General features: G+C 36.4%; 1 protein-coding gene across 1 annotated transcript in view; it reads right to left on the bottom strand.

Annotated features, from left to right (window-relative positions):
* The window catches only part of MEGF9 (multiple EGF like domains 9), an 87869-nt gene that overhangs the window by 74825 nt on the left and 853 nt on the right, over nt 1-12191 (bottom strand). The gene's annotated exons all lie outside the window — the stretch shown is intronic.

Here is a 12191-nt window from a genome sequence, read left to right as displayed (position 1 = left end):
TTCAATTTCATTTGAATAGTATCCCATTTCACAGTGTTAAAATATTTTAAATATATTACATTAAAGAGCAATTTCAAAGCATATATCCAGACAAAATTATCTCAATGGTAGGAAGGGGGATAAAATAAGTATTGATGTAGAAAAATTCTGTAGTTACCACTAAAATGTTAACTTTAGTTATATCTGTGTTCATTTTTTGTCTTTATATTTTCTAAAATGAACATATATTATTTTTATAATCATAAAAAAATATTAAGTAGAACTCATTCTAAAAAGACCAACAAAAAAATAATATTAAAGATCTAGAAAAGCACAATTTATTTATTTTATGAGTTTAATCCGAAATAAGGATTTTTATTTTCTCAAGGTAGTACAGGAATTAAAATAATACTGGAGGATCCCAGTATTATCTTTGGAAAATACCATAATATAATTGTCTATAAAATATACAAATATGTTAACTAAAAAATAGTATAAAATATTTTTACATAAAGAAGCCACTTGTAAATGCATGTGTTTACTTCTTTGTTGTGTTTAATCAAAAGTTATCTTGTTCACATTACATTGTAGGCTACATAAACCATGTAATCAGGAAAGAATACCAGAAAACAGTTTGAATTCTATAAAGCCTTTGTGTTTGAGAAAATTCCACCATAATTTACATGTATAACTTATCAAAAATCTTGGGAGACTGAAAGTAAGTAACAGGCTTCATTTTATAGTCAGAGAAACTAAGTCACAGAGCCATGTAAAAAATGTGCTCAAGAACTCATAAAGTGAATAGAAGTAAAAACTGGAATTTAGTTCTTCCGACTGCTGTTCCACTGATTAGCTGGACCATTCAACTCTGCCTTCACGGACAAGTTGAAGCAACAAACTAACTTAAAAACTAAAACCAGTTGAACAGGATAGGTTTGCAGGCAATATACCAACAATTCAGTATAATAATACCCAACAGCTAGATTGCTTTGTGTTTTTGGTATACTTTATAACTATTCATTAACCCACACAACATGATTGGATGGTGGGGTCATATTGTTAATGTAGTTCATATAGAACAGACAAATCAAAACACACTGTAGGATTATAATGAATATGAAGTCAAATGAGAAGTCTATGGCAGAGAAAGCCCAATGCCTTCCTGTAATCAAGCCTCAATAAACAGTAAAACATAATAAATATGGAGTACCAAGCATCCCTCTTATCCCCCATTTTTTCCATTAACCTTTCCCAAACTACCATTACATCCCTATAAATGCTATACAAGACTGAAGAGAATCTAAAAGTTACTTAATTCATCCAATTTCCTTCAGAGAAGCCAACATCTAAACTTTCCCCAAATATGTGTTAAGGAATTTTGCCTTTAAACACCTTTACCAAAATTAAAATGGTCATGGAGAATATGATGTTCTACTTACAGTTAACTGCTACTCCTAACCTCTTCCTTTTATTCATATACATCAAGTAAAAGCACTACATTTTTTTAAATAAATAATTAAAATTTAATAAGACCCCTGGTATTATTAAAGTTTCTGGGAAGCATGCAAGACTGAAACAAAAGTTTCTAAAATCAGTCTAAAACTTACTAAATAAAGATTATTTAACATTCTCTAGCCAGGTTGAAAACATTCCTACTCCTTATCATTTTCCCTGTGACTAATCAGAACACATTCCTTTTTCCAACTGAATAAATTTCCCTTTCCCTCAGAGCTTAGCTGTCTCCCTGGCAAGGATACCATATAGAACAGCTGGTATATTACCAGTATAAAAGCAATCCCATCTGATCTAATCACAAAACATATGGACAGACTGAAACCAAACTTTTGAGAGCTCTATATCTTTAAAGGAAAGTCTAATCAAAGATCTTCTATTAGTAAAGGCTGTGAACAATGTCATAAATTCAGATTTTGCAAAATTTAAACAAGAACTATTTTAATAAACTACTTTAATTAATTTTTAAGTGCATGCTTTAAATTCCCTAGACAGAATGAAATGGATAAAGAACGAGCTCTGTTTTCAGTATCTTCTAAGATTTTAGTTAAACCTCCCCAAAGGTACCAAATCTTAGATGTCATCCCTACCATATGTTTAAGATTTGTCAGGCCTCAGGAAAGTTTCCTTTCTTGGGTATTGTCTTCAGCAATCTTTCTTTAGAATCACAACTCACTGAGACTAAGCAAATACCTCTAACGCAAATCAAAACTGCTAAATCAATGACAGAAATTATAGTTAAGTGGCCCCGGGCAATATCACCTAACTTAATCTCATCAAAAGCTATCACAACTTTTTTTTTCATTTTATTTATTTTTGTGATTATAAAATTAAAACTGGATACAGCCCTTGGAAAATTCAGAAAAACACAAAAAAGGTAATTTAAATGACCTATAATGCCATTATTCAGCTTTAGCCATTTTGGTATATGTTATAGTATATTAGTATATTGTTACTAAACATAAGTATTTTATGCTTGAATAATAGTTCATAGATTACTATAATTTCTTTATTTTTTTTTTTGTTAATCCTCATCCAAGGATACTTCTTCCATTGCTCTCCAGAGAAAGTGGAAGGGAGGGAGGGACAGACAGAGAAAGAGAGAAACATGAATGTGAGAGAGACACATTGATTGGTTGTCTCCCACATGTACTCAGACCAGGGCTGGGGATTGAACCTGCAACCTAGGTACGTGCTCTTGACCATGAATCGAACCACGTCCCCTTGGTGAGCAGGCCAATTCCCCAACCACTAAACCACACCAGCCAGGGCTACTATAATTTCTTTATCATGGAAATATAGAGTAGAAGAATTACTACTTCAAAAATTTTTTACTGAAAGAAACCCAGAATATAAACCAGAGGAGAATGAAGGTGATTAAAGTGTGCGTGGTGATGTGGGAGTGAGGGTTGGGTATGGAGGACCCAGAAGTATAACCATTTGGCTTCCAAAGTCCCAGTACTGCCTCCCAAACACATCTAGGGAACCCTAAGTCCCAAAATAATACAGTTTAAAAACCACAAATCTAGTCTAACTCTCTCATTTTACAGATGAAATTACTTGCCCAAGATCAGAACTGGGAAAAGAACTGAGAAATAGCTTAGGATCCCATGTGCTCAGCCTTTCCAACTTAGCTACTCTTTGTACAAAAGTTAGCAGGTGTTTATTTGTCTATTGCTGTTCTTCGTTTAACTGAGAAAAATAGAAGGGACAAAGTTATGTAACAAAACATTAAAAAATAATGTAATTTGCTAGATTTCAAGGAACTCCACTTGCCAGAAGTAGTAAAGGGAAAAAGAAACAGAAAATTTTATTTCTAAACTAAGGGAAAAGACCATGAGATTACATTACCTTCCTTAAGAATACACTGCAACTGTAGTATAGCTACAAACCATTCCTTACTTTTCACTCATTCAATCATCAAATATTTACTGAGAATCTATTTTAGGCTGAACACTGGGGATACAATTGAGAACAAAACAAACAGAAGTCCCTGCCCTCATGGACTTTATAAACCTGACAGGTTTAAGCATGCAACTTAACATTTCTAAATCTGAGTATTTGCCATCCATAAAGTAAGGATAGTAATATTTAACAGCTGCATTGTTTAAGAATTATGATGTATGTAAAAAATCCTTTTAAGAAAATAGACATGTAATGTGTCAAATACTAGATTAGAAATCAAAGTACCACGGTTCTTTGCTACTGACACACTGATTTGAGGCAATACAACTAAAATAATGTTAAGATAATTCCATAGAGATTCCTCAGTAGGAAATAAGTAAATCATATTTCAATCTGAAGAAGTGAGATTTTCATGAGCCCTCCCAAACAAGTTCTGTAGTTCACCTTTGTTATTATCTCCATCACCATTTACTTTCAATGAATACTGGGCTCTTTCCATAAGATGCAGCCCCATATAGTGCCTAGAAAAGAAAATATAAAGTAAGCAAATCCTCTTTTCCAAATACCATTTTTCCATCCTGTAAAGATGGGTAGCTAAACCAAAGATTTACATTCAACAAAATAAATATAAAAGACAACAGCTTGAAATACAAAATATCAAATTTGAACCCACAAAAAAGCTGTAAATATTTCGTCAATAGATGAGTGGATAAAAAAGTTGCAGTACATATATACAATCGAATACTATGCAGCTGTAAGAAAGAAAGATCTCTTATCCTTTGAGACGACATGGAGGGACCTGGAGAGTATTACCCTAAGCGAAACAAGCCAATCAGAGAGACAAATATCTCATGATCTCACTTATTTGTGGAATATAACAACAAAACAAGCTGATGAACAAAACAGACCCAGAGACATAGAAGTAGGGTACAGATTGACAAACCTCAGAAAAAGGCGACGGTGGAGCAGGAAGAGATAAACCACAGAACTTATATGCATGTGTACAAACCATGGACATAGACAACAATGTTGGAGGGTGGGGGGCAGGATTGGGAGGGAGGTGTCAATGGGGGGAAAAGGAGAAATATCTGTAACAAAAATAAAAATTAAATTAAATTTTCAAAAAGACTTCAAAGCAAAAATAAAACTTTTCTTTTTTTTTTTTAAAAGAGCTAATACCATGTCCTCCATATTGTATGAATTATGGTATTTTCTTATTAAGTGGGCTTAATAATTTAAATTAAATAAACTAAAAACAAATTCAAAGGAAAAAGTCAAAGGCACAGAAAAGACAGGTTTTCTTCTGAGTGCAAAGTGTTCAACTCCGTGTGCCCTGTTACCAGGACATCTTCAAGGACCTTTTGTTCCTCTAGAAAGCCTTCTTGGAAGAATTGGGCTTTGAGGAGGCACTGAAGGAGGACAAAGTGGTAAATTGTTAAATAGAGAGGATAATTTGGTTCCTTAAAGAACAAGAAAGAATAGATGAGGCTAAGAATAAAAGACAAGAGTGAAAGGAACATATAAGAGTTTAAAGTTAAAAAAAAAAAAAAAAAAAAAAAAACAAGCAAGGAAAACAAAGATTTTTTTTTAATAAAGAAAAAGTAATAGGAAAAGGTTTCTCCTGACAATGATGATGATCTGTGGAACAGTCGCATTTCCAGAAGGACTATTTTGACACAAATTTATCACATATACTTAGATACATCTAAAAGGATAATTATTTTGAGTGAATCTTTATGGTGATCCAAACACATATGTATCCAGACATAATTTTTATCTTTTTCATCACAAGGTTTAAAATCTCCCTTCAAAGTTACCAGTACAATTAGGATGGTTGTTTCTAGTGAAAAACGATAAATCAAAATGTGTTCTTGAAAAAAGACTAAGTGACCACAGACGAGGTGTCTGCAATATAATCTCAACATTAGTAAAGGTTTTTAAATCATATCTAAAGAAAAACAAAAATTAAGATCAAGGCAAAAAACATAAATTAAATTATAACTAAAAATATCATCTAACACTGTCTTTCAGCCAAATACAATCTTATGTTTCTATTCTCTTCTGATCTATTAAGTGCCCTAGAGCAGTAATATCTCTACCCATAATTTACTCATCAGTAGAAACAGCACGGTGATACTTTTCTTCCATTCTTTTTATAAGGGTGCCAGGACGTCTGGAAGTTAATGTATACATGTTTAGAAATGCTGAGATGAAAGTAATGTACACTTTAATGTTATGGGTTTTAAAAAAATCAAGATAAAAAGACCTAGTCAGATTATATCAATGTGTAAATTTTCAACTAGCCAGAAGGCTTCCTGAGGACATAATTCAGAAGAATTGAAATTAATGTTCTGGAGTTAACTATTCTGTTCCAGAAACTAATCAGACTAAGGAATTTCTACAGAAAGCTAGGCACTTAGGCCAGAAATAGGATATAGTGAATTCGAGAAGTCCCTTGGTCTGGCCCTAAAAAGACTACAGTCACATTTTTCTGTCACAGACCACGTTAGAACCAAATCAAAGGAAGAATTAGAGCTATAATTTAAAATCACAGTTGTAAAACAAAACTTGAGAAGGTGAATGAATAGTGCACAATGAGTGAAAGAAATAAATGCCTAAGAACAGTAGAAATTTTTTTCAGATTAGTATCCAAGAACCATATTTTTAGCAAAACAGTTTCTTTCTCTTCTCCACTATGTAGCTACTTTCACCACTCCACCCCCTCCCCTTATTTATTCTTAGAGAGAGAGAGGAAGGGAGAGGGAGAGAGAAACATTGATGAGAGAGACCATCCATTGGCCGACTCCTGCATGCCCCCCACTAGGGATCTGACCCATAAGCTGGGCATGTACCCTGACCAGGAATTGAACCTGTAACCTCTTGGTGCATGGGTCGACACTCAACCACTGAGCCACACCAGACGGGCACTACTTTTTTTTTAATTTCTTTTTTTTAATATTCACCAGAGGATATGTTGTTGTGGTTTTTTTAAAATCCTCACCCAAGGATATTTTTCCACTTATCTTCAGATAAAGTGGGAGGGAAGAAGACAGAGAGAGAAAAAAAGATCCATGTGAGAGAGACACATTGATTGGTTGCCTCCCACACAACCCCAACCAGGGCCGGAGACTAAATAGCAACCGAGGTACGTGCCCTTGACTAGAATCAAACCCATGACTCCTTGTCCCGCAGGCTGACGCTCTAACCATTGAACCAAACAAGCCAGGATGGCTGTTGTTCTTTTTTTTTTTTAATTGATTTTTAGAGAGAGAAGAGATAGAGAGCAACATCAATGTGTGAGAAACATCAATTGGTTGCCTCATGTATGTGTCCTGATGGGGTACAGAACCTGAAATCTAGGTATGTGTCCTAATCAGGAATCGAACCCGCAACCTTTTTTGGTGTATGGGATGACACTGTAGCTACTTTTTAAAATGCCAATAATACAGTTTCTGGAGCAAGAATGACTAGGTTTGAATCCAGGCTCTGCCACAGCTGGGCTTCTCTGAGCTTCAGTTTCCTGATCTACAAAATGAGAGTAACAACTTGATTAGCCTTGGCTGGTGTTGCTCAGTAGTTAGAGCGTTGGCCCTGGCACCAAAGGTTCTTGGGTTCGATTCCCAGTTACGGGTGAGTACCTGGGTTGCAGGTTCGATCCCCAGCCCTGGTCAGGGCACATGTACAAGGCAACAACCAATCATTGCTTCTCTCTCACATCAGTGTTTCTCTCTCTTTCTCCTTCCCTCCCTTCCACTCTCTCTAAAAAAACAATCAATGGAAAAAATATTGTCAGGTGAAGATTTAAAAAAATTTTTTTTAATAACTTCATTATACCTAATTGTTGTGAAGATTAAAAATTCATATGGCTCTAGCCAGTTTGGCTCAGCAGATGGAGCATCAGCCTGCAGACCAGAGTCCCAGGTTTTATTCTAGTCTGGGGCAGGTACCTCAGTTTCCCTTCGGTCCCTGGCCCTGGTTGGGGTCGTGTAGGAGGCAACCAATAGATGTGTCTCTCTCACGTCAATGTTTCTCTCTCTATCTCTCTCTCCCTCCTTCCCTCCCTCTCTTCCATTCTATCTGAAGATAAATGAAAAAATATCCCTGGGTGAGGATTTTTTAAAAATTCATATGTGTAAAGCATTTAGAACACTACCTGGAACACAGAAAGCACTATATATGTTTGTAATTATTATAACAGTGGTCCACAACCCCTCAGACCTGATGCTAAATACCAAAAGCTCCAAAAACCAAAATTTTTTATGTAACTCATTTGGCAGCAAAACCTGAGCTGAACAAATGCAAGGCTATTTATAGTCTTTATTTATCCCACTCAGTATATGCATTTTGCTACAAATATTTTCATGTGTTTGATTATAGGATGCTGCCCCAGACTTCACTGGGGTATATTTATTAACTTCCTAAAACCTGAAAAATTCTAAATTGTGAAGCACACCCAGCCCCACAGGTTTTGGATAAGATTATGGACCTACATTATCTTTAGAGCCTAAATAATTTCTATTTCCTTAAAATGAATGGCATTTTATTAAATAACTATAAACAAATAAGACTCTGAACCTATCAGTAGAAAATTTTAGATTAAAGAAAACATTTCCCAGTACAGTTAGGTGGGTCCTACATTCCCAGAACGTTCCTTTTAAATAAAATCCATTTGTAATAATTTATGTACATGTCACAGTGGTCAGATTTTTTTGAACTCTAAATTCTAGGGTTTGCTTAAACAAAGTCTATTCTCTTAACTTAGATAACAAATACATGATTAAGGTTCTTTGGGGGGCATTAATGTGTCCTCAATCATGCATACCAAATCATTACAGAACTTTAGAGCTAGAAGAAACCCCTGAGAAATAATCTGAACTATTATTCCTTTCCTTCCAAACTGTTTAACATCCATAAATGTATTATCCCCGATGAGGTAAGAATAACCTGCTCTAACTTGTCCTTAGACTCTGTCTATAGGAACACCCTGTAGGTGAATATGAATAAATTGGGTGGGACTGACAGACCCGGGATCTAAAAGGATGATTTGAACATAGCATAATAAATCTTACATGTTTGGCAAATGTCTCAGCTTATACTTTAAAAAATAACAAGAATTTCCAAGTCCAGAATGAAGGAAGACTCATTTAGCACATGTTTAAAAAGAAAAAGACTTAACTATTTTAATGGACTCAATGAGTCAACAACGTAGTATCGCTGCCAAAAAAGCTACTCTGATTAGGAATAACTACATCAACAGTAGTATAGCATCCAGAAAGAACAAGGTAACTGCTCTCTCTGCTACAGCTAGTTAGAGCACATCTGGAGTACTATGTTTAGCTCTGTGTTCCACACTTTGGGAGAGACACAGAAAGATTGGTAACGTCCAGAAGAGGGGTGACCAGGATACTGAGGGAATTTGAAACCATGTCACATAAAGAACAGTTGAGGGAGCTGAAGGTATTTAGTCCAGACTCAGAGGGAACATGATCACTGTCCCCAAATCCCTGAAGAACTGTCATGGCACAGAGAGAGCAGACTTATTTTGTGTGGCCCCAAAGAGGGGAACCAGAACCAGTCTGTGTTAACTACAGGGAGAACTATTTCAGCTAAGTCTGTGGAAGTATTTCCTAAAATGTACAGCCATGTTAGGAGGTAGTAGTAATATTCTATCTGGCCCTAAAGCTCCATATTTTACCCGCCCCTGTAGTTCTCCATTCAGTCTCGGCTGCCACAATCAGGTAGACAGAAAGCGCGCGGGCCCTTTTTTCTTGCATCTGCACCAGAACCTTAGCAGCAGACAATAACTGTTCCAGGTCTGTCAAATAGATTCATCAGGGGCCCATAACTTTACAAATCAAACATTTGTCATCACCTCAGTCTCTTACTGCTGATACAATTATTCTCTAGTATTACTACCTCTCCCTTCACCCTTCTTAAAATATCCTACACCCAGCAAACCAATCGGCCAAATGTTTTGCCAGGTCTGTGGGAGGAAAAGAGCCTGTTTGCTGGGCAATTAGTTTCAGTTTCCGATCAGTGTCCCTGTAAATAAAAGAGGGCCCTAATTGAGGGCCAGGCAAGAACTCTCAGCTAGACCTTCACGAAAGAAATTCTTATTAATTCAAAGAGCAGCTAGAAGACCCATCCTATCACATAATATATTATTGAAGGCACTCAGTCCTTAGAGGAACATTAAAATAAAACACCATGTACAACCATCTTCCCAAATGCCAGAGAATCCCAACTTAGGTCTCTCAAATTCAAGTAGAAGTTTTCCTTGTGTCAGAGAGATGTGTTTACTATTTGAAGTAAACTAGAATCCATGCTCAGATAAAAAGGCTGCATCTGATCACATCATTATAAAGCTAAAAGTGTCCATTAATATGCCCAGTCAATTCAGCCACTGAGAACTAGACACTGGCAATCCATAGTGAATTCACAGACAAGTACAAACTACAGAAAATTTAAAACACAGACTTACCAAAGTTGGGCATCCTCCTAAAAACCTCTGTGACTGAACGGTTACCACATATGTTAGTTCCTGAAAAGCCTCAAACAATTCAGATGGCAAATATAATCAATCCTGCTTTACTTCATCTAAAATTGATTTGGAGTCTATAAGACTCCAGCCAAAGTATTAGAGAATATAATAAGAACATAATAAGAATAAACTCAATAAGAACATATTCTTTTTGTGCTTTTTAAAGTGAAGCCCAGAAGCAATCTAAGTGTCCATAATAACAGACTGATTAAATTACGATATATTCCTACAACAACAAAATGCAACTGTTGAAGAAAAAAATAAGGTAGACAGGTACTAACATGGGGAGTGGGGGGGTAGGAGGGAAGCCATGGTACATAGTTAAGTGAATATAGCACATTGCAAAACTATATATATATATATAGGATTATTTCATTTTGAGTTTCAAAAAACTATTTTTAAAAACCATGTAAATTCATACATGCCCAAAAAACGTCTGAAAAGAGATCAAACTGTTAACAGTAATAACCTCTAGGGACTGACTAGAACCTGGAGGCAGTAAAGGAGTGACTTTCACTTATTCCTTTGAGGACTTCTGGTTGTTTGTAAATTTTTTTTTTTTTTTTTGCAAGCAGTGGTTACTTTGTGATTTAAAAATAACAACACAAAAATAACAAAAGTAAAATAACATCAATTGCACAGACTTATTTATCATATACTACCCATTCAAAATAAATGATCTCGCTATTTAAATGCTACTGTGTGCTTCAAATTCCAGAAAACAGAATTCATCCTTTTTCTATTACACTTTACTAAAACAAATGAAAATCACCACAAGTCCCTACTAGGTTCCTCAAATGCTTTACCACTACCCCCCCCCCCGCCCCCCAAAGAGCCTGGTCATAAAGATATCTAACACACACTTGGTACTATGGTACTTAACTGCAACAGGAACTGCTCTAAATACCGTAAATATATTAACTTATTTACTCTTCACAGCAATCCTATAAGGTAAGTACTATTAAGTACTATCATTATTTTCATTTCACAAATAAAGAAAGGTTAAGTGACCTGCCTAATATTATACAATTAATAAAGGGCAGAGCTAGGATTCAAACATAAGAATAGGCTCCAGAGTTCATACTCTCAACCACTATGCTTCCTGTTTCTTGGTAATATGTCAATCTCCCCATATGAAGGCCAAAAAAGGTTACAGTCAAAATCCAGCTATTCACTAGCTGCTAGTGAATACACTCCTTGAAGCTAGAAGAGATGCAAACTTATCTTTTTATGAGTGAATAATCTGCATTCTTACTAACATAAATGCCAAGCTTGAACCCAAGATTCAAGGTTGTATTAAGACTAATAATCATGTGGGGAAACTCTACAAACGCAAGTACAGTCCAAAGTCCATACCTGACTTCACAGTAAATCACTGAGCCTAAGAATTAGGTCAGAGATCCATTAATGTCAAGTACATCTCGGCAAATGGTTTGGACAAGGTAGGTGTTACATGTTTAGTTCCAAGCCCGTTTTAGATCACAAAAGGGAGAGAATAGGAGTTGTCTCTGACTTTGCTTGAAGACTCCAACCAGCAAGAAGGGCCTCATTTTCTGTGTGGACTCAAACAGAAATTGGCATTTATCGGCATCAAGGAAAATTGAACGTTGTCGTTTATGGGAGGAAAAATAAAAAAGAAAAGGCGGGGACATCCCTGCTTAAATTGTATAGTTGTCCAAACATAATGACCTTGTCACTGAGGGAGGGAAAAAAAAATGGTGCAAGGAAGGGATTTAACCTAAATAAATGTGCTCAACCTAGATACACACCTGTCCCCAATGACCTACTGAATCCACTTTTTTCGAGGGGAAACGCGGATTACAATCTCTCTCTCTCTTTCTTTTTTCTTTTGGCCTCCAGTGGTCTGTACTGCCATGGGTAAACAAATGCTCTCGACATCCCTTCCACCTGTCACATGCACATGGGATATTTACATAGAAACAAGGAGAAATGAACAGGACGCTGGAGCGTCAGGAGGAATCCCTTACACTCAGCCTCTGACCCAGTGGTTGAAGGAGAAGTATTGTGCTGGCTTTCGAACTTCCCCCAAATAACCCAGGCGGAGAGGCAGGGTGAGCGAACCAAACCCAAAAGTTTGTACCCATGCTGGGTCTCCCACAGCGCCCAGAAAGCCCCGTTTGGAACGAGGTGCGATGCCGCCCACACAGCCGGGGGGGGGGCGGGGGGGGCACAAAAGCCTCCCCAGATTGGGGGGGAGGAATCGGGCTGGCTGGAGCTTGGACCTCCCCTGGGG

The sequence above is a fragment of the Molossus molossus genome, unplaced genomic scaffold, assembly GCF_014108415.1.
Source record: "Molossus molossus isolate mMolMol1 unplaced genomic scaffold, mMolMol1.p scaffold_m16_p_14, whole genome shotgun sequence".
NCBI classification, from domain to species: Eukaryota; Metazoa; Chordata; class Mammalia; order Chiroptera; family Molossidae; genus Molossus; species Molossus molossus.
Note: the sequence above shows the minus strand (reverse complement) of the source record. Positions and strands in the feature narration are given on the sequence as shown.